The following is a 24,177-nucleotide window of genomic DNA, read 5'->3' as shown; positions in this document are numbered from 1 at the left end:
TGATTAGACAAGGGCAGCAAAAACAGCATGTGCTACTTGTCCCATGGTTTCATGGTTCCTGAACTTTATTGAAGAGTACCTACAGTACATCTTTTCTGTCCTTGTACTAAAGTAAGCACACGCATTTAGTGTTTGATAGCCAGAAGAGGCTTTCCCATTCACAGATCTTTCTTGTGTGTATGGCATGTGTTTAACAATGGCGTGCGGCCCTTTGTATTTTGCAGTGAGGTTTAGCAGCAGTATGTCTTAGCTGCCCCCTACAACAATATATCTATAGAGATCTCTGCAGTCTGAAAAAAGGGTTAACAGATTGCATTATAAGTAGCTTATTTAGTATAGTTAAAGCTGGTCACCTTCAGTCTTCATAAATTGTCTGTGATACACTCATTCTAGTCCCTGCACAGCTTGAACACTGAGCTCAGTGTGATTAACAAGTTTGTGGGTTAAGCGTAGCAAACGTGTCATGTAATGTTGCTTGCTAATTGGATACACAGCTGTCCCTTTGAATCAGCCAGCACCTTTAACCTGATGACTAGGATTTGCCAATAATCTGGAGCAAGGGGATTTTGCATATGTAGACCAAAAAACACACATAAATATATATGCAAAATATAATGTAGAAAATATATTTATGATGATAATGTCTATATCTTCTCAGATGTATATTTAAGACCTTTATGTAAAATATAAACTTCGCAGTACAGACATCAAAGTCAAGTATAGTATAGCGACCTGATTTCAGTTTATTGTACTTACACCACTGAAAGAAGAAAGGTGGCTGAATATTATGGGGCAAAATAATTTATATAAGCATAAATATATATATTTTTTAATTCTATTTTTCATTCTGGATTAATTCGATATGATTTATGATCACTTTGTGTAGATTGGAAACAGATGCATTTTTGTTTGGTTATATTGACTGAATTTTATATTTTCTGATCAAGATCAGTGGGCCCAGGCCCACTACAAATGAGTGGGCTGCCTCCTCCCGATGGCAGCCCTGATGAAAGCTGTCTGACTTTTTTAACTTGCTTGATTGGGTATGTTTTTGACTTAATTAGATATGTTATTTTGAATTGAAAAGACCAATTGATTGCAGCCCCAAATCTCTCTCTCTCTCTCTCTCTCTCTCTCTCTCTCTATCTATATATGTATATTGATCACTCTCTGTAATATGAAATGATGATATGAATCAAACAATATAATGTGTGGGAATCTTTACACTTTTCTCTATTTATAATATAAGAATACGGGCTTGTTTCATAGTTAAATAGCAAGAACAAAAAAGGCACACACACTACCGGTAACCCACTTGAATTACTGGGTCATTCTTTCACAATATTTCCACAACATGGATATGGTATCCAGTTACTGCCAATTGTGGACTGAAAGTGCTGTTCTAGGGTAATTTTATATTTTGTTTTTTTTGGTAGAGTGAACTAAATAACCATTTGGCTCCTTTTATCTCTCAAACACTTTTCGCACTACACTCTTACTACACAATTGAAAAATCCAGTGAAAAAGGTGTAATCTTCTTGTCTTGGCTGTAGCTGGTTGGTGGAATGAGCAACTCATGCAAGGTTTTCTTGGCACTGGATTCCCCAATGATTGAAATAACCTTGTAAAGAAGTGACAGATCCTCCTTTTTTTTTTTAAAGAATATTTATTTGGTTTTCACAAAGTAAAACAAAGCAAAATGGCCAGCACATATATGACACAAATGCATATCTAACCAGAAAGGTAATGGTGTTGCACATATTAAACACTTAGCGTAATAAATAAGGGGGTGATGAGAAAGAAAATAACCGTAGACATGGGAACTGGGACTAGATAAGAAAGTAGGGGAGAGGAAGAGCAAGAGGCCTAAAAGTGTGAGGGGAGAAAATAAAGGGCTGATGAAACAGTTGGGGTAGTTGAGTTTGTTGATGAGGGATGGTAGGTATGATGTGTGAGTTGAAGAAAGGGAAAAAAGAGGAAGAGGGAGGTGTTACCCGAGGACCCAGGTAGACTGGAGAGAAATGATATAAAAGAAGAGGGGGGATGACAGTGGTTTCGGGTTCCACCAAAAGTAGTGTAGAAAAGAGGTCATATTCCAGTTGCCTATTATAAGCCTATGGTGTGCTGCTAGTACCTAGAAAACATATGGTCCTAAGGTGGGAGGTCAATCAAGGGGTCGCAATACAGTTAAAGGTGAGGATAGAGATGAAGTGAGAGGAAGAAGAAGAGAAAGCCAGTAGAAAAATGTTATTGCATTATAACAGCTTAGCATTTGTTACCAACGTCAACTGATCATATGGACTATAATCCTAATGTCACAAGACTCATGGGAGATTCCATTGGGCGACTTAATAGGCTGGGATTTTGGAGAAAGAATGCCTGTTCCTGTGCGGATAGGGATCCTGTAATATAGTTTTCCAACTTGTGGAGGTAGTGGGTTGCTTTTGAGGAGGTCGGAGAGGTGACTAGATTAAGTCTGTCTAGACGTAGTAGAGAGTTAAGTTTTTGTTTGATGTCCATTAGGGTTGGAGGACAGTTTGAGACCCATTTCCAGAGAATAGACCGTCTTGCTATTAGAAGGGATGTAGATATCCAGGGTTTATTATTTCTGAATGATGAGCTTTGAGAGGAGAAAAGACCAATAGCTGGATGTTCCATGTAGTCAAAGAGAAGTGATAGCGGATCAATAGGCAGTTGGAAGGTAGTGATATAGGTTATGAATATAACCACTTGCTTCCAGAAAATGGATACAGCCGAGCAGAGCCAGTGTCTGTGGTGTAGTAAAGGTTTGTAACTACCACAGAGAGGGCAGGTGGACATAGACGGGTCATTCTTTGAGTAGAGACAGGGCATGTAGGCACGGTGAAGGATCTTAAGTTGTTGTTCCCGCCAGAATTCGTTGTGGTTGAAGGCACATGTGGAGTTGAAGCCTGATAGTAGTTGGTCAGCTGTAAATGCATTATCAAAGTCTTTGACCGAGGATTTCACAGCATTGAATGTCTTGAAGGGTTTGGCGTACAAAGATTCAGAGGTCTGTATATGTTTGATATTTTGTACTTTCAAGAGTTCGCCATGGCATCAATGAATGTCGAACGGAATCTAATAGATTTAATAAGGGCAACGGAGTTGAGACAGGCTCTCTTTACAAATAAAGGTGAAACTCTGATTGGAAGGCTTCCCTACAGCTGAAAGCATTCATCACCTGCTGAACTGCATTGGATAACTTGATGGGAAGAGTCTTGTATGAATAGTGGAAACTCAAGAATCCTAGGGCAGAGGGAGCAGAGGTTGCCAAATCTGAAGATCACTCCTTGGGGGAAAAGTGATAAATACTGTTTTGTAGGAGTTTTCTTTCTTGGACAACTAGGTATGTGACTTGTCGTCCATAAACAGTTGGCAGGCAACAGATCTACTGAGGTGGGTTGAGCACTGTGTCTGCTAATGGCATGAGGACTAGTAGAACGGTACAATTCGACTTTGTGTCAGATAAACCTGTATTTGGTTGTGTGTATCTGGTGTATTTGTGCTACACCCTATATTAGGATGAGTTACAAGCTATGACCTGAATTATTTTCAGTAAACCATTTTCCAAAACACTAAAATAAACATTTTGGGCAGATTTGCTACTTAAGAAGCACTTCCAGCACCAGGAAAAATGACAACACATCTGTAACTAATAACCATAAGTGTCCACTTTTACTGAACAACAAACTGTTTGTCCAAAAAGCTTTAGGTGTGTTTTAAGTGTAACTTCCATAAACATAAATGTTTTATGAGGATTCACTTGGATATGCTGGCATTTTATATTGTTTTGCCTATTTTCAACATATCTGGGAGAGTAGCCATAGACTCCAGATATTGGCTGCAGTGACCGAAATCATCAGAGCAGGCCAGCTGTCAGTGTACATTGTCTACCAACCAGAGAGCTACTAATGTTCTCTAACAAACACTGCTGCTGTATTAGGATCAGAAGGTGGATTTAGTTTACTTTAACCTTAGTTCTCGATAATGCCCAGCATCCAGCAATCTGTGCAATTCATCTTAAATTACTGGGGCTGTACTTCCCAAGCCCTATACTGGACTCTGTTTCTGCTAGCTGCCTCACCAGTCACACTCAGGTTTCTAGAACAGACTTGTTAAAAAATATGGTTGGTGGCTGAGAGAGACATCTTAGGGCAGATAAACACTAAAGTCAGGCATACATGGATTGAAATTTAGCCTGTTCTGCAAGAGCTGGTTGAATTTTGATCCATGTATGGGCAGTGTAGTTGTACAGAAGTCAATCTACAGATCAACTTCTGTACGAAGTTGTACAGAAGTCAATCTACAGATCAACTTCTGTACGACCACCCTGTTGGATTTTTGCAGCTCAGTCAGCGCTACCGGCTACAGCCTGTAGTGCTGATCAGTGTATTCTGATGGCAAGGAAGTTTTCCTGCTGCAAGAATACAATAGCTCAGTGGTGATTCCCTCTTCCACCTTAAATGTGTGGATAGGGGAATCAGGTCTTTTTTTTTTTTCATTCAGTCCACTGGTTAAATGAAAAAAAAATGTGACTCATCTATGGGCTGCTTTAGTCCCTCTTCCAATTGTAAGTAACATTTATGAAGGTGTGTTAAAGCAACATGTTTCTGTGCATTGTGGTATGGGAAAGCAGCCCAGTAATTTTGAATGGGATGTCAGCACACCATAATGCACAGAAAATAACACCTGACCTTTTTTTAATGCAGAGCATTGCAGGGAGTGGTACATGCATTGTGAAGGACTGCAGTGTGGGTGCTCTGCCTGCTACTGTAACACTGTATGGAGGTATCATTTACAGTGCATTGGGGTGCCATTGTGGTGCATTACAGTAACAAGCAGTAAAACATGGATTTTCCTTTCAATCAATTTCTATTAAAGAAAGACCAAAATGGACAGCAATACAGTTACTTCTACAGCTGTTCAAAAAGAGTAAAAGTACTCAATGACAAATAACCTTCTTCAGGCTTACATTATCAACAGCCTGTAGGCTGGTGCAGTCTGTTTTCTCCATTGCAGGTAGTGCTGAACTTAGTGGTACCACAAAGAGAACAAACGGTAGGGTGCAAGCACCTTATGCATTACCAAAGGTTTTATGAAAAACGTAGAAAGTAACAAATGTGTACTCACAAATGTACACGTTGTAAGAGCATTAAAGACCACAATCTACGCAATTAGTGCAGCGCTGAAAAAACAAACATGAATAGAAAGAACTAAAATAACATAAATTAATATAAGTGGCTAAATACCATACAGTATATCCAAAATGATTAAGTGTCCAACACATATAAATAAATATTAAAGTACAAAGTGATAAGATTTGATCAAGAGACAAGTGATCCTTTAAGAACATCGAGGTGATCCTGGATTTCCTCTAATTCCCATTGTGACCACCACCACCAGCACACCGTACTCACCAGAGTATATGGCTGCCATTTTCAAGTAGAAAAAGTGACTCGTAAACATCTAATGAATTCATATAGATATATTAATTATTAGATGGGACTGTGAATGACTGCCATTTTGGTGTAGTCAAGCAGCCATTAGCAGATTAGAAATATCTAATACACATCATCTCTGGTCCACTTAATAACACTCAAACTTTTTTAAAAAAGGTTATAAACCAACATATTGTTGTAGTCCAGCCTGGTAAAGTCAAAGACATCTTTGTCTGTATTCAATATATGTAAATAGAATACCTTTACAAAAGAAAAAACTAAAGAATGGCTTTTCTGGAAGAATAAATACCACAAGACGTCATACAGTGCAGGATAAGTGTACTCAAAAACATCCCTCTTTGCTGGTGAGCTGACACATTTCAGGGGTGTACCCCATTCTTCAGAGCTATATTAGCTAACTAAGCTGGCCAATCTGCCTCTGAAGATGGGGGTATGCCCCCGAAACACATCAGCTCGCCAGCATAGCGAGATATTGTTGGGGTACGCTTATCCTGTACTGTATGGTGTCTTGTGGTCTTTAACACTCTTCTGAGTACCCATTTGTTACTTTCTATGTTAATAAAACCTTTGATAATGCACTAGGTACTTGCACCCTCCTGTCTGTTCTCTTTGCAGTTGTACATTGGATTCCCCTGTCTGAGGAGGGCTGCATCAGCCAAGCATCCCAGGCATTGTTGCTTCATTGTCCTTTCCAACTGTGGAAGACCTCCGAGTGCTGGGAGTGATTGTGTTTCTTTGTGAATAGTATCACAGCCTGGAGAGGAAGACAAGAGAAACCTGGTTTCTCTGTGGTTTCCTGGGTTATAAGTCAGCATTCGCATTTGGCTATGCTGTATCCATGTGACCCCTGTTAGCCATCTTGTTTTTCCCAAGCGGTTCTTAGCCACTAGAGCGTTTGTAGTTTTGCATTCTCCTTAATACAAGTTCCAAGTTTTATTTATTTTCCAAGTTTATTTTACTTAGCAAAGTGCAGATGCACTCTGCAAGGGCAGTTGCTCCAGAGCTTAGTAAATGAGGTAAAGCTTCTCTTTGCAAAGAATACCCAATTAGATGCAAGGAAAATAAAAAAAACATATCATTTTGCTTGCACATGATTGGATGATGGATCTCAGCAAAGCTTCTGTTCATTTACTAAGCTCTGGAGCAACTGTCCTTGCAGAGTATAACTGCAAAATTCACAGTCTACTTGCCTTTAGTAAATCAACTCCTATGTCTTTGCTTCCACCGACCACCCTGCTCCTCCCCACAAGTCCAAATAACAGAGTCCAACTCTACCAAGTGAGCCTCCAAGGTGAACATACAACTAGACAATAAACAATAATGCCACTATTTAACAATAACGTCAGGAAGAACCACCTATATCACATTTAGCATTATCAACATGGGTCCAGAAAAACATGGATTTTAACATGTTGCCACAATGCACTCATTAACACCTGTTTACAGTAATAATAAATAATATATATATTGTGTGTATATATATATATATATATATATATATACACACACGTCTGTCACTCATGAGATCCTTCTGAACCTTGGGCCATATTTGTCCTTGCTGTAACAATGGAAACATGCTTGTTTTATATGACTTCTATTTTGTAATGAAAACTTTTCAACAAAAATTATGAAATAAAAAAAAAACATGATGCACAATAGAATAAATTACAGAGCTCTCCGTGCATTGTTGTGTGCAGAAAAAAAAGAACTTGCATTTTTTTTCATGTGTTGAGAGCTTATTGAATGGGGATAGGCAGCCTTCTCACAATGAACCTCATTGCACAAAAACAAATGTGCTATTGGACCCAGAGGTGTAAAAGTGTCATTTGTACTGACATTTTTTATTACATCCAGTTTTGTACTGACATTTGTTATTATTTATTTATTTATTTACTACAGGTACCTATATAGTGCTGTCAAGTTATGCAGTGCTTTACATATATATGTTTTAAATTTGCATCAGTCCCTAACCCTCTAAGGTCCCTGGCTTACATTCATACATACACATACTAGGGCCAATTTAGACAGAAGTCAATTCACCTACCTACTTGGAGTGTGGGAGGAAACTGGAGTATCTGGAGGAAACCTATGCAGGCACATGGAGAAAATTCAAACTCCAGGCAGGTGGTGCCATGGTCGGGATACAGACCAATGACCCTAGTACTGCTAGGCAGAAGTGCTAACCATTTAGCCACCATGCTGCCCATTCTTTATTACATCCAGTTTTTGTATGCCAGAGACAGCAAACAGCCAGCAATGGAAGTGCTTAGGAATCTTCTTACAGTATCAAAACTGGGGCATCTCTGCTCACTAGATTAGGGAAAACATGGAGTGGGGCAAGTGGGTGCACTATAGCAATCCCTGATGAAAAAGGATTATACCGAAATGATAGGTTTTGCCATTTTTTTGCATCTCGAGGTTTAAAATGAGATAAAACCTTGAAATCGTGTGCTTTGTTCACAAGAGTATCCTTATAAAAGAAATGGAGGTCACCTTTCTGGTTACCATAGCACATAATTAATGTCACCTACATCCAGAACACAAAATGCTTGAAACAGAATCACCTTTCTGATTTGTCTCTGCTAGGAATGTCTTTGTCACCGTGATAAACAGACAACAGGTGTTCCCTAATTTTAAAGCTAATTCGCACAATACTGCTCCAGTACCTTTCAGAAAATAACTTCTGCTTTCCTAAGAAGCTCAAATGATTCTGGATATAAGTCAAAAAATCTACAGCACTACAGGGAGAATATTCCAGGTGAAAGAAGATTATTGTGTGCAGGGAAAGCTATAATAAAGAACGTCAGTGCTGTCAACCCTCTCTCCCCAAGGTCTATAAAGGATCAAAAGGATATTGAACATAATGTAACAGCTGTCTCATATGTGTGGAGGACCACTATTGCGGTGAACAGAGCAGGTGAATCGAAAGAAACTCCAAAGCATGTGGTTTGAGCACAAATGTTTAGAATGACAGGTGGAAGCCACTGCTTTTACTGAAAATTAATGCCTTTGAAAAAAACTGTGTATTTTAGTAAGGTAAAAGGCACAGTGACCTACAATATGCAACCTCTTCAAAAAGCAACATGCTCCCGTCTCTTGTAAAACTCATAAATGTCTCTGTATTTAAACAAAAGCTATACAAGTGACATATTGTGTGGTATTACAGAGATGTATACAGCATACTGTACAGTGCATCCAAAAAGTATTCACAGCGCTTAACTTTTGCCACATATTGTTATGTTACAGCCTTATTTCAAATGGATTAAATTCATTTTTTTCCCTCAACATTCTACAAACAATACCCCATTATGACAACGTGTATGGAGTTCATTTTGAAATCTTTGCAATTAATTAAAAATAAAAAAACAAAACAAACACATGTACACAAGTATTCACAGCCTTTGCCGTGACACTCAAAATTGAGCTCTGGTGCATCCTGTTCCCACTGATCATCCTTGAGGTGTTTCTTGATTGGAGTCCACCTGTGGGAAATTCAATTGATTGGACATGATTAGGAAATGCAGAAACCTGTCTATATAAGGTCCCACAGTTAACATGTCAGAGCACAAACCAAGCCATGAAGTCCAAGGAATTGTCCTTAGACCTCAGAGACAGGATTGTATCAAGGCACAGATCTGGGGAATGGTACAGAAAAATTTCTGCAGCATTGAAGGCCCCAGTGAGCACAATGACCTCCATCAACCGTAAATGGAAGAAATTTGGAACCACCAGGAATCTTCCTAGAGCGGCCGCCCCGGCCAAAATGAGCGATCGAGGGAGAAGGGCTTTAGTCAGGGAGGTAACCCAGCACCCGATGTTCACTCTGAAAGAGCTCCAGCATTTCTCTGTGGAGAGAGGAGAACCTTTCAAAAGAACAACCATCTCTGCAGCACTCCACCAATCAGGCCTGTATGGTAGAGTGGCCAGACGGAAGTCACTCCTCAGTAAAAGGCAAACGGCAGCCCGCCTGGAGTTTACCAAAAGGCACCTGAGGGAGTCTCAGACCATGAGAAACAAAACTCTCTAGTCTGATGAAACAAAGATTGAACTCTTTGGCCTAAATGCCAAGCGTCATGCCTGGAGGAAACCAGGCACCACTCACCACCTGGCCAATACCATCCCTACAGTGAAGGATGGTGGTGGCAGCATCATGCTGTAGGGATGTTATTCAGTGGCAGGAACTGGGAGACTAGTCAGGATCGAAAGAAAAGATGAATGCAGCAATGTACAGAGACATCCTTGATGAAAACCTGTTCCAGAGCGCTCTGGACCTTAGACTGGGGCGACAGTTCATCTTTCAACAGGACAATGACCCTAAGCACACAGTCCACATAACAAAGGAGTGGCTGTGGGCCAACTCTGTAAATGTCCTGGAGTGGCCCAGCCAGAGCCCAGACTTGAACCTGATTGAACATCTCTGGAGAGACCTGAAAATGGCTGTGCACCGACGCCCCCCATCCAACCTGATGGAGCTTGAGAGGTACTGCAAAGAAGAATGGGAGAAATTGCCCAAAAAAAGGTGTGCCAACCTTGTAGCATCATACTCAAAACGGCTTGAGGCTGTAATTGGTGCTAAAGGTGCTCCAACAAAGTATTGATCAAAGGCTGTGAATACTTACAGTATGTACATGTGGATTTTTTAGTTTTAATAAATTGCAAAGATTTCAAAATGAACTTCTTTCACATTGTCTTTATGGGGTATTGTTTGTAGAATGTTGAGAAACAAATAATTTAATCCATTTTGGAATAAGGCTGTAACATAAAAAAATGTGGCAAAAGTTAAGCGCTGTGAATACTTTCTGGATGCACTGTATCTCTTAAAGCTTAAAGCTCAACTTCAGTATAATCAAACCAGCAATTTATGCAGTTATGTAATCATAGAAAGACTATCAAATTTGTTTTTAACCACTTATGCTCCAGAAAGGTTTACCCCCTTCATGACCAGGTACGTTTTTGCTATTTAGCACTGCTCTAGTTTAACTGGTAATTGCCTGGTCATGCAACGCTGTACCCAAACACATTTTATATAATTTTTTTCACACAAATAGATTTTTCTTTTTGGTGGTTGATCACCACTGGGTTTTTTATTTTTTTATTCTATAAATGAATGAACATTGAAAATTAAAAAAAAAACTTTTTTTTTACTCTCTACTATAAAATATAAATAATAAAAACAATTTAAAAATCACATTTCTTCATAATTTTATTCTGCTACATTTGTCTCTTTTAAAAAATCCCAATATGAGTACACTCATCGGCCACTTTATTTGGTACAATTGTTCAATTGCTTAGTAATACAAATTAATAATCAGCCAGTCACATGGCAGCAACTCAATGAACTTAAACATCTAGATTTGGTGAAGATGACTTGCTGAAGTTCAAACCCAGCATCAGAATGGGGAGGAAAGGGGATTTAAGTGACTTTAAACATGGCATGGTTGTTGGTGCCAGACAGGCTGGTCTGAGTTTTTCAAAATTGCTGATCTACTGGGATATTCATGCAAAACTATCTCTAGGGTTTACAGATAATGGTCTGAAAAAGACAGACAATGTATCCAGTGAGTGGCAGTTGTGTGAAAGAAAATGCCTTGTTGATGTCAGAGTTCAGAGGAGAAGGGGCAGACTGGTTCAAGATGATAGAAAGGCAACAGGAACTCATATCAATATGGACCAAAATGTCTGAGGAATGTTTCCAACACCTTATTGAATCTGTGCCAAGAAGAATTAAGGCAGTTCTGAAAGCAAAGGGGGGTCCAACCTGGTGTACCTAATAAAGTGTATATTGATTGGTTTGCGTGAAATTTATAGCGTCTACAAACTATGGTGTGTATATATATATATATATATATATATATATATATATATATATATACACTGGAATTTGTATTTTTTTTATACTACTACTAATGGCGAAGATCAGTGACTTATAGTGGGACTGTGATAGTATGGACAATCTGACACTAACTGACACTGGCTGGGAACTGGCTAACTGCCACTGACATCTCCAGTGACACTAATACTGTGATTTGTGATAACATAATACACTGTCACTGTACTAATGACACTGTCTGGGAGGGGGTTAACATCTTGGGTAATTAAGGGGTTATGTGTGTGCCTAAGAAGTGCTTGTGTAATGTGTGCTGATTCTTACTAAATATCTATTTGTTTCAAAAATTGTTTCCTCTAAAGAGAGCCCTGTGTTGTTTGTCAACATGGGGCTCTGAGATGTGATTGGACACAACCAATCACCAGGTCCTGGACATGTATCATTGCCTGGGACTTGCTGACAAACTCCCACAATCAGAGCGGGATTTGGTGGGCGGGGTCACTGTGCCTGTATAGGTCACATTACATCTGCAAGTGGGCAAATTAACTAGAAAAAAATATGTGATTTTGACTTTTTATCAGCCTCTTGCTATCTTCTGAGAAAATGTAGTGCAGCACTATGAGCTAATCAGTTGTGTGGCTGTGCATATTACCAGAGAAGGAACAAGCTGATGGAAGGACAGAGCAGAATGAACAGAGAGATTACTCCTTACTGTGCTGTTGCTGTGCCTTAACTGTTCAATCACAGCCTATGACAGGGAGGTAATTAATAAAATACAATGAGCTGCAGTGCTGAAAAAGAAGAACTAATGCTATACCATCCCACCGTGTCCTTTGTGTCTTTGTTATTTGGGGCAGGGAGGTGTGCTGGCTTTATTGCTGAACTGGAGAAGAGAAAATTCATGTCACCATCCTGGCTCTGTTGTCTAATATAGCAGTGTATGTCTTGAGACTTGATGGACAGAGTTGCAAATCCTTTTGCAGCTAAAACATTTCATATATATATATATATATATATATATATATATATATATATATACTGTACATACAGATAGTGTGTATGTATATATATATATATATATATGTATATATGAAATGTTTTTAGCCATTTTGCCTGGAGTTTAGCTTTAAAATCAGACATGAATTATGAACACAGCATATCACTCTTTATTGTGTACCTGTCTCAATTAGGAACACTACGTGTCTCTTCTGTCTGCTGCTTTGTTCTTCTGCTATCATTACTTCTGACAAGTTTTCCTGACACCAAGGGAAAAATGGTGACGGGGAGGTACCTCCAGCAGATTGACAGCCTCAGCTCTGTTCCTGTGACCTGTGTGGAGGGGGTGTGTCTTTTCCCTCCAATCAGCTCTCCTCACTGAGCTCTGCAGAGTGTAATTTCAGCTCTCCGCCACCCTTTATCTGAAATCTTGAACACACTTATAAGTGCAGCACTTTGAACAGATGTAGAGAAGAGAAGACTGCAAATAAACAGGTACAACTTATGTAGGAGGATTTGATTAATCTCTGTGTATCATCTGAGGCCAGTCACTTCACTGGGTATATGTAAGGGTTTACAACTACTTTAAGGGTCTGGAATTCTGTACAAGGGTTATTTTGTGCCAGTATATTATTATACAGGATTTATATAGCGCCAACAGTTTGCACAGCGCTTTACAAAATGAAGGTAGACATTACATTTACAATACAATTTGGTACAAGAAGAAACAGAGGACCCTGCTCATTAGAGCTTACAATCTAAGGAAGTATGTCTCTTTAAAGTGTAACAGTATAAAAAAACTGTAATCCAAAATATATCTATATATTTCTAATGCTATAAGGAGCTTGGGAAGCAGTTGGTTCTAACTTATTGTTTAACATTTTCTGATATTATAGGCTAGACGTGTGGTTTAGTTTAGTGGCTGGTTGTAGTTTTTAGTAATATCAGAGAATCTATTAAGTATAGCAAATTATATCTAGGGGCTGTAAGTGTGAAGCCGGCCATAGATGCAGCCGCTAAACTGGCCAAGATTTGATCCATCTAAGCGCAGGCTGGATGTACTGAAGACAACCCATTGATTGACTTCAGCGCAACCAGCTTGTTGGACTTTTTCATGCGATCACTACTGGTGGCAATACCTGCCAGAAGTGATCATTGTGTTCTGCCCACAAGGGAGGCTCCTGCTGGCAGAACACAATAGCACTGCGGGAGCAATCCATGGTTGAAGGAAAGAACATTGCATAATCTACGGTCAGATTGTATCAGATCTGATAACGTTATAAAACAGACCTTGTATCCTAAAATGTTGACTGAAACTGCAAAGAAAAAAAACCTGTGTGGTAAAAAATTAAATAATATACTTACCTTTCCCCAGCTTTCTCCCACAGTGCCTAGGCAAGAGCAAGGCCAACCTCCTTCTGACCAGATCTCTGAGAATATTGAGTAGCCAAAATCTCATGAGAAGACTATCCTGGCTTCTCATGAGATCTCTCTCTTCTCATGAGATTTGGGCTAGCTGGCATTCCTAAGGATCTTGGTAGTGGGAGGATGGCGTGACCCCCCCCCCCCCCCACACACACACACCCAACAAATTTCAGAGAAATGTGAGTATATTGTCCAAGTATATTCCTGTGCATATTCTTCTTTGCAATTTTATGCAGCATTTAAGGAATAGTACATTTTGACCACTTCTATACCTGGCACATTTACCCCCTTCCTGCCCAGGCCAATTTTCAGCTTTCAGTGCTGTCGCACTTTGAATGACAATTGCGTGGTCATGCAACACTGTACCCATATTACATTTTTAGCAATTTGTTTGAGACAGATAGAGCTTTCTTTCTGTGACATTTAATCACCACTGGCCTTTGTATTTTTTACTAAAAAAACAAAAAAAAGACCAAAAATTTGGAAAAAAAAAACAAAACTTTTTTTCTTTTATACAATTTAGCAAATAATTAATCTTTCTTCTTCACTGATGTACACTGATGAGGCTGCACTGTTGGGCACTGATGAGGCTGCACTGATGAAGTTGAACCGATTTGCACTGACAGACATTGATAGGCTGCACTATTGGGCATTGATGGGCTCGGGTGAGGTGGCACTAAGGTGGGGAATGGTGTCCAAGTAACAAATTTATGCAGATGTGGCATACGGAAGGCGCGCATGTGGAAGGAAATCCATGGAGAGTTGTGCTGTAGCTGTCTTTCAGCTATAGCACGATAAGAAAGTGGTTAAAGCTGATCTGGAGCCACTCTAAGGAAGTTATTTCTGAATCCCAGTAATGTTGTAAAATTAATTTATAACTTTTCAAATCCAAGGCTTTGTGTTTGAAATCAGTTTCCTCCATTGACATTTTATGCAGAGCAGCACGGGAATATCTGTGGCCACTAAGTGCAGAGGTTGCTGCGAGTTAGACCAGTGCCGTCACTGGAATGCGCCCATCTCTTGTACGCAGCAACATTTCCAGACCTGGAATGTTTATGATCTCCACGAACAAGATGAAATGCATCAGAGGGGTGTATACTATGGGAAGAGACTGAGCTAAAGCCAGTTTTTGATTTATATTACTATGGTTAACATCAGCAATGTGCATCTTTGGCTTCTCGGCCTTTTGGCTAAGATCAAGTGTAGTATCTGTTCTTATCAGTGTCCAGTGGGGGTGCTCCCGACCATTCTAGCTTTGCGGGGATGGTTGTTGTATAGTACCCTCACTGGTATGATGGGGTCCGGAAGGCTAGTACCGGAGGGACAGAAACCAGGGAGCGCCATGATTCGTTCTGGGGCCTTGGGAGTAATTCCTCTGGGAAGACTGGAAAGACCCAGTACCTCCTGATTTGGACGGATCTACCTTGGTCTGGCCAGGGGCTGGGAAGGCAGAGAGTCCGCAAACTAGGTGCCCCCTGAGTAGTCGCCTCAGGGGTGCTCTGAGTAGCACTTGGGTGTGGGACCCCACGTTGTGAATGAGCACATGGTCACCGAGTTTAAATACTTTTTGCACTGCGCCTCTAGGACCGGGCCTTTTAGTCAAGTTCTGGGCAATTTTTTTGCTACAGGCCTCAGGGTCTGGTCAGTGCACAATTTGGGCACGACACTTTTTATTATTTTTATAGATTTATTTAATTATTTATTTATTTATTTTTTCTTCACCCCACGTTTGTCACTTTTTACTTTTGTGTGTGTTTTTTCACAGGATGGAGGGTGTGGGTCCTCGGGCCTGCCCTGAAGTCTAGGGGGAGGATGTGTGGCCATACGGTTCCTTCCTCCCCTGTCCCTAGGGGGTTTTCTCTTCGGGAGAACCCCCTGGCCTAGTACTGGATGTCCGGCTTCGGCTGGACATAAGGAACGGTGGTCCACCAGGCCTTTTGGCCAGGAGGACCAAATGGGAACCTTGTCCCTGTCAGGAGCTTCGTGCCCCGGGGGATCAGGGTAGCGGTCCAACCCCTTCGGGGGTAGGACAAAGCACACCCTTAAGTGCACTTTTTGTGTGGTGTTTTGCACTTGCACTTTTTTGTGAACACTTACGGGTTTTTTCGTTATAGTTGCACGTTTGCGGACTTAAAAAAAAAAAAAATGTGCATCTTTGGCTAAGTACATGCATGTACTATTACTGAAGTAGTAACACGTTCAGGTATTTAATATGTTTTAGAAATAACTGAACTCCTCCTGACAATGCATTCATCCTCTTTTCCAATCAGAAGAACAACACCATCTTTGTTCAGACACTATATGCAGTTGGTATCTATTTCCTGGGCTGAGATACTTGCTTAGAGGTGACACAATCATGTAAATCTTGATGGCTATGCAGTTCTTGGCTGTTTTTACAAATATCTGACACAGATCAGCCTTTGTTTCTTTTTTACCTCGGAATGTGCTGAAAAGTTACAATGCTGTGATCTGATTACTGGGGCAAGTGATTGAAGAATACCTACTGTCTGACTCCGGCAGACTGAGGACATCTCACCCTGGGAAAAATTACTCACATGACACTCAAGGACTGTTGTCTGGTCCCTCACTGCATGTTGTGGTTCCATCCACTAGCTTCCATGTCACTACAGGACGCATTAGGTAATGTCAAGCATATGAAAACATGGAATGCAGTGGGGGTGTAGACATTTAACATAACTAATTGTGTGCTAGGTATGGAAGTTTTTTTGGGTGCTGTGGCGCCTGTATTTAAGATATGAGTCACCTCCTGCTGAGTTTGTAAGTTTTGTATCTTTTCTTTTGCAGGGTAAATTGAGCATAGGCTTATTTTGGATATCTGGGGAATGGTGTCCAAATAACAGAGATATACAGATGAGGATTAAGAGTGTATTAGACTTACTAAAGAGAGTTGTACTAAACCTATAGGTGAACTGAGTGTCATGAAATCCGAAAATCCAAATATCATTCTATTTTCCCCATTACAAATATAAGGAGATCTTTGCCTTATTTCAGCAATGGTTGACTGAAGGAATACTACATATATGTGTATCCTTTTGGGGGGACTATTTGATCAGCCAGGTTGTAGTCAATTGCTGTTTCAGTTAGATAAAGCTGGCATTAGGTTCATTTCCATAGTGCATAAACATGCATGACCAGAAGATAACTGTATGTGTACTCTTAAATTGAAGAAAAAAATGTCGGTCAAATTGTTTTCATGCCTAAATTTCCACATTATGTTTGTGGTCAGTCGTTCATATCATATTTGATTTCTGGATTACACAAAACCATACCATGGCTGGTAATGAAAGTATTGAGATATATATATATATATATATATACACATACATACAAAAACCCCTCACACCCCTTTTTGCTTGACTTCAATATAAAATATTTGTTCTAATATCCTATAGACTGAACATGTTCTTAAGCTGGTAATACACAGCAGGCAGATATTTTTATCAGATACCCAGTCTGACATCTGCTCATTCCAGCTGCAATCACAGAGAAGGCCGAGAGTCCTAATCCTGACTCCAGAGTTTCTTATCATGATTCTGTTTTATGCTTACATTGCTTGCTTTGGTTGCCAAAATTGCAGAGTGCATGGTTGACTTTAAACATAGACTCTTTGCTTTGCTAGACTTTGTGGGAGGGCTGGCAAAATGCCCCCAGGAACAAACTTACAGAAAAAAACCTTGCTGGCGGTATATGGCTTCAACCAATATTTGCAAAGGCATGCAGCTGTGACCTCCTATTTTTTTATTAATATAAACAGATTTTAAATTAGGCTCCTTTTACTAGAAGGTTTTAATTTAAATCCCTTTATCTAGCTGAAAAGGCTGAGTGCTAAGGGAATGTTTACTGTACTTGCAGTGAATTGGGATTAATGCAAGTTATCAATGTTTTTTAACGTATAGGTCAATAAAATCACATACATGCTGTAACATGTTAATGTAATTTTAAAAATGATTCTCTATATTTTAAAATTGCAAAATTAATAGAATGATACCTGTTGATCCTACCATGAAGATCCTTATTTAAAAATATTCTGTTTATAGGGTGACAATGCTATCCTTGTCTCTCAGTTGTGTCCCTGTGTTGTAAACCTGCCACACATTTATTTAAAGGGGCTTTTTAAACACACATTACACAGGTACAGTACAGTGTTACCACCATCAGGAAATCTGCTCTGGCAAATGTCATGCAACTATCATGCTATCCCCAGAGGAGCAACTGCATTTTTCAGATTACTGCTGAAAATGACACACCTTGCTCACCCAGCACTTACTGACACACCTTGAGGTATTTTAAAGAGTTTATCATGTCAAGCATAGCCTAAAAGAAGAGGTTAGCAAATATACATACAATCAATAAGGTTGCCTAAACACCTTCAGTATTCTAACAGTAATTAGCAGAACCAAACTGAATTTACCTAGAAAAAGTATATGAAGGCAGTTCTAACTTGCTATTACAGTCCCAGTTTTATCCTAATGGCCAGCGACTGATAAAAAAAATGTCGGTCAGCAAAGTTGTGGCCCACAGTTCCCAGCAGACAACAGATGAACCTTTATATTAGTCTCTTATCAGTCCTAGGGAAACCTCTTCTGGGTCTGCACATGATTGCTATGATTCAGTAAAAGTCCAGTTAAAAATCAGACAGAGAGAGAAGTTGTTTATCATCTCTGTTTTTCAGTCTTGCCGAAACAGTGCCCCTTTTCGTTCCTTAGAAGTGGTGGAAGTGCTCTCTAGTACATTCTGATCTGACCAGGCATATAAATCACACCCTCCCAGGGAGAAGGTTCTCAGTCTCTTTGCTTGTGGCCAGCTATGGCAGGGATCTCTTAATCTCTTTCCTACTTACCTGCTTGAATCCAGGACCATCCCCTCACATGTAGCATTGCACAGAGTATGATGACAGCAGCAGTCTCTAATTTACCCTGTTCTCCTGGCAACACAGCATCAGATAGGTCAAGCAAACTTTGACCACACACCACTGTTCCCCCTTCACTGCAATCTTGTGGTTCACACTGTCTGCTTCTCAGCACAGAATAATGGTTGCAACAGCATATGATCCCACAGTGACTTCCTACCTGAATTATGCAGGTATGTGACACAACAGAGCTCCCTTTAACCAGTAGCCCAATTAACTGTTTGCTTGCCCTGTTGCATTGGCCAATCACTGTCCTCCATAACCAGCCAGGATGGCTGCCCCCTACATTGGAAAAACTCCATAGATGAGCATTACAGAATGGTCTCCCTAAATATGGCTGCTGCACTTCTGTATTAATGAATATTCACTTTAATCCTGTCCAAACTGCAGAAGGATAATACAGAGGCAGCTAAGAAATAATTCTCCCATCAGTTATCAGCTACAGCTCAGGTTACACAGCCATTGCTAGAGTATTTGTATGTAAACATTAAATGGCTGCAGTGTTCAATTACAAAAATTGTGCTTGTTCATTTCATAGCCTGGCTGTCCTTTTTATTTAACACTACTGCTTAGTGATTGTGATTTATGGTTTCTTTCTGGCCTGCCCTGTCCAACAGTCGCCAAGCAAGAATGCTAATTGTACAGTTTAAGATGTTCATAACTATTAAAATAGGAACCTTCAGAACTGAAGATTTTTTTTTGCCATCTGTGTCCCATTGGGAAGATTTATCTTCACTTCCTGTCCTATAGCCAAAACAGGCAGTGAGAAGAAATCCCTGTAAATTAAGGGAATCCATTGGGGGCCTCCCAGGTCACCAGAACTAGTGTCCCCATTGGAAAATTTCCACTCTATTACTGTTCTGAGCACAACCCAAAATTTTGTATTTTCTTTTATTTTCACTTTAAATGATAATGTTAAAGAGGACAAATATGGTGATTCTCCATAACAGGGGCACAGGCATCAATACAAACCTAATCGTTGTTTTAATCCCTCTTCACTCTGTCAAAAACTAAAAAAAAGTTTTCGCCTTTTAATATATTTTAAAGAGGTGTAATTATTTAAAAAAAAATTGTATGGCAATTCACCCAGTTAACATGCATGTTATTTGTAAATGGGGCAAAAAATGTTTTTACGCTATTTTCCTCGGCTGGATGGTTGTTCTTCATGGATTTAAAATAGAAAATACCGCATTTGGCCATTAGATGGCATTAATAAGTATTATAGGAATTTTCAATGATACTTAGCACCATCCAATTGCCTCATGCGAAAAACATTCCTCCAGCATAGGTAATAGCCTAATAAAATTATATTCTTGCTCCATTCACGCAGAACAAATCTACATGCACTTTCACTGGGTGAATTGCTATGCAATTTGTTTTTAGAAATGTACCCTAAAATTGATATCAAGACAAAACATATTTTTTTCTAGGTTTGGTATTGGTTTTTAGAGGGTGGACAGCACCAGTAGGCAAAGATAGTTATATGTTCATGTAACAAGGTGTGTTCCAAAAAACTCAAAACAAAACACAAGGGGATTACAACACAGTAAGCATAATTATTTTTTCTTCCTAACAAAGAATAGTCCAACAACTTCCAGCATACCTGCCCTTTTAACCACTTGCCATCCAGAAGATTTACCCCCCTTCCTGACCAGGCCATTTTTTGCTATGTGACGCTGCGTTACTTTAACTGAAAATAGTGCGGTCATGCAATGCTGCACCCAAATGAAATTTATGTCCTTTTCCCCCACAAATAGAGCTTCCTTTTGGTGGTATTTGATCACCTGTGCATTTTTTATTTTTTGTGCTATAAACAAAAAAATGCTGACAATTTTGAAAAAAACAAACAAAATAGTTTAACTTTTTGCTATAAAACATATCCAGTAAAAAAATTTTAAAAATCAAATTTCTTGCGCCCTAGGCTGAACAAATCTACCTTGTTTTCTTTGAAGAGGCATGGTGGTTTGGGACTCCCTAATCTTTTCGCATATTTTCAGGCGGCCCAAATAGCACAATTATCTTGTACTACGGCCAGGGGATATGTCCCCCAATGGGTTGGGATTGAGGCTCTTTCGTGCCGTCCATATGCTATTGGTACTCTCATGTGGCTTCCCAATAGATTGCGCCCTCCTATTTTGTGTCCTACTCTATCTTATTCATTGTCAGTGTGGGATAGATGGCGAGCTCGTAAACCTTTTTTCTCTCCGCATACTCCGTTGGCTCCGGTGTTTGGTAATCCTGAGTTTGTTCCGGGTTTGTCTTTCGCGGTGTTCCAATGGTGGATTAATAAGGGTTTGCTACGTATTGGTGATTATTTAGATGGGGTTCGCCCTCGGTCTCGTCAGTATTTTGTGAATTTTTGTGGGATGCCTCGTGGAGAGATATTTCGTTACCATCAACTTCGCTCTTTTATTGATAGCAAACTTAGACTACTCACAGAACCTTGTGCGCTTACTTCCCTCGAGGTCTCCTGTGGGGCGAGTGGGGTAATGCGGGGTCGCTTGTCCATTGTTTATGCTTTGTTGGTTGATCCTCTAACAAAATTGTCTTACATGACTTTATGGGAACGGGATTTAAATAGTTCATTGGATTTGGATACCTGGCGGACGGCGGCCCATGCCTTATCGAAGATTTCGATTAACACTGATCTTGTTGAATCTAATTACAAGACGCTACTTCGGTGGTATTTGGTCCCTGCTCGCCTAGCCATTATGTATCCTTCCGTTTCTTCTGCCTGTTTCCGACGCTGTGGTCAAGAGGGTACTATGTTCCATGTCTGGTGGAAATGCCCAGTCGTGAGTAGGTTCTGGATCCGCATATTTAATTTTCTTTACTCAGTGACAGGAATTAATATCCGTAGATCGCCGGAAGTAGCCTTGTTTAATATACTACCCTCTGATGTTCCCAAAAGATCGATTAAACTAATTGTATATATCTTATTGGCGGCTCGCATTACTATAGCTAGGAGTTGGAAGCAATCTTTGATCCCGCTGGATAGGGTGAAACAAAAACTGAACTGGATAATGGTTAATGATAAACTGACGAGTATCGTCTCTGATGATGTGTCCAGATTTGAGAGGACTTGGGATCCTTGGATTGCTTATATTACTGTATCGTGAGTGTCTGGCAGCTGACCCCCCCCCCCCCCCCCTCCTTTCTCTATTTTTCCTCTTTTTTTCTCTTTTCCTACTATTTGTTAAACATTTTTATTTTTCTTTGTTATTTTGGGTCTATTTTGCTATAATTGTTGTTTATTGCTCTTTGAAACTTGTATATTTTGATGGCTTTGACTTTTTTCATGTGCATTGTAATGCTATTATCTGCTAAATTTCTTTTTTTTTTTTTTTTTTTTTTTTTACCTACCAGTATTATGTTTATGATTCTGAATCTGGTTCCATTTTGTTGGTGGGCCCTTTCTTTTTTTTTTCTTTTCTTTTATTGTTAGCCATCTTGTTTTAATATGTTTATTTCTCAATAAAAATATTGAAATATAAAAAAAAAAAAAAAAAAAAAAAATCAAATTTCTTCATTCACTTTAGCAAAATGTATTCTGCTGAATTACTTTGCTAATAAAAATTCCAATACATGTAAATTAACTGGTTTACGTGAAAGTTATGGCGTCTACAAATGGCGGTATATATACGGAATTATTATATATGGAATTTTAATTTTTTTTCATACTAGTAATGGCGGCGATCAGCAACTTATAGTGGGACTGCGGCAGGCATTCTGACACTGGGTGGGAACTGTCTAACTGTCACTGACATCCCAGTGACACTAATACAGTGATCAGTGCTAATAATAAGCACTGACACTGTACTAATGACACTGGGCAGGAACGGGTTAACATCTTGGGTGCTCAATGGGTTATCTGTGTGCTGAATCACCTGACCTGACCTGAATCCGATTATGTGCTGTGTGTTTTTTTACTAGGGAAACATGCTGCTGTGTATTTCTCTGTTGTGCAGAGAAATACACAGCAGCATGGTATTGCTGGCAGGAGAGAGACCTGAAGTTGCTGAATTAATCTTTAAAAGGGGAAAATAATTATGTCTTGTGTGATTATATATATATATATACAGTCAGGTCCATAAATATTGGGACATCGACACAATTCTAACATTTTTTGCTCTATACACCACTACAATGGATTTGAAATGAAACGAATAAGATGTGCTTTGACTGCAGACTGCCAGCTTTAATTTGAGGGTATTTACATCCAAATCAGATGAACGGTGTAGGAATTACAACAGTTTGCATATGTGCCTCCCACTTCTAAAAGGGACCAAAAGTAATGGGACAGAATAATAACCATAAATCAAACTTTCACTTTTTAATACTTGGTTGCAAATCCTTTGCAGTCAATTACAGCCTGAAGTCTGGAACGCATAGACATCACCAGACGCTGGGTTTCATCCCTGGTGTTGCTCTGCCAGGCCTCTACTGCAATTGTCTTCAGTTCCTGCTTGTTCTTGGGGCATTTTCCCTCTGGACCTTTTATCTGCTCATTGTAATTGGGATAATGAGGGAATAACACACACCTGGCCATGGAATAGCTGAGAAGCCAATTGTCCCATTACTTTCGGTCCCTTAACAAGTGGGAGGCACATATGCAAACTGTTGTAATTCCTACACCGTTCACCTGATTTGGATGTAAATACCCTCAAATTAAAGCTGACAGTCTGCAGTTAAAGCCCACCTTGTTCGTTTCATTTCAAATCCATTGTGGTGGTGTATAGAGCCAAAAATGTTAGAATTGTGTCAATGTCCCAATATTTATGGACCTGACTATATATATATCTATATACACACACACACACACACAGAACACTATTTTTCCGCTTTGTGAAAATATAATATTTTTTAATCACAGGATACAGCAACACAAATAAACAATAATGTTTGACAATTCTGTCCAATTTTAAGATAACACAGCAATATTGTTTCATTGTAGTTGAAACATAATGTAACATTTTGGCAATTAAAACTAATTTAGAAAGCTAAAATGAAGATGCTAGAACTCTAAAAAGACAGTGTTGTTAAATACATAAAACTGAAAAAGCAAATGCATATTAATGTTGTTTTATACAATGATGATCTTTTATGTCCTCATTAAAACTGCAGTAATAAAACCACGGGTTAATTAGTACCAGGTTGGAACAGCTGCACAATTTCCCATTAAACTGGCTGACGACGTTAACCTTCTTTAAGCGCTGCCTTCCATTTTTAAAGAACATGGATTGTTTGTGTCAAAGGTCCTAATGCATCTAACAAGTGACATTTAGGCCATTCTTATCTCTTTGTTATGATACGGGGCTAAGAGCTTATGAAATGTAATTTGAAGCTTGTACTATACGATAAAAACAATGTGTTTTTTGTGCTTGCATCTGCAGTTTCTTTGGATTGTACCAAGGGTCTATGTTGTATATGAAAAATATCATAAAACTTTTCTTGAGTTTTATAGGTTGCTAAAAGATTTCATTTTATGAGTTATCTTTTTCAAACTTGAAGCCCAACCA

At 39.4% G+C, this 24,177-nt stretch overlaps 1 protein-coding gene and 1 pseudogene across 1 annotated transcript in view; both read left to right on the top strand.

Annotated features, from left to right (window-relative positions):
* DPYD (dihydropyrimidine dehydrogenase) overlaps window positions 1-24,177 on the top strand; it is a 1,720,296-nt gene that overhangs the window by 398,696 nt on the left and 1,297,423 nt on the right. The gene's annotated exons all lie outside the window — the stretch shown is intronic.
* On the top strand, window positions 14,899-15,014 carry LOC149462188 (U2 spliceosomal RNA; annotated as a pseudogene).

This window comes from Staurois parvus, unplaced genomic scaffold (genome assembly GCF_062004578.1).
Source record: "Staurois parvus isolate SC_StPar_1 unplaced genomic scaffold, SC_StPar_1.0 ptg000183l, whole genome shotgun sequence".
Taxonomy (NCBI): domain Eukaryota; kingdom Metazoa; phylum Chordata; class Amphibia; order Anura; family Ranidae; genus Staurois; species Staurois parvus.
Note: the sequence above shows the minus strand (reverse complement) of the source record. Positions and strands in the feature narration are given on the sequence as shown.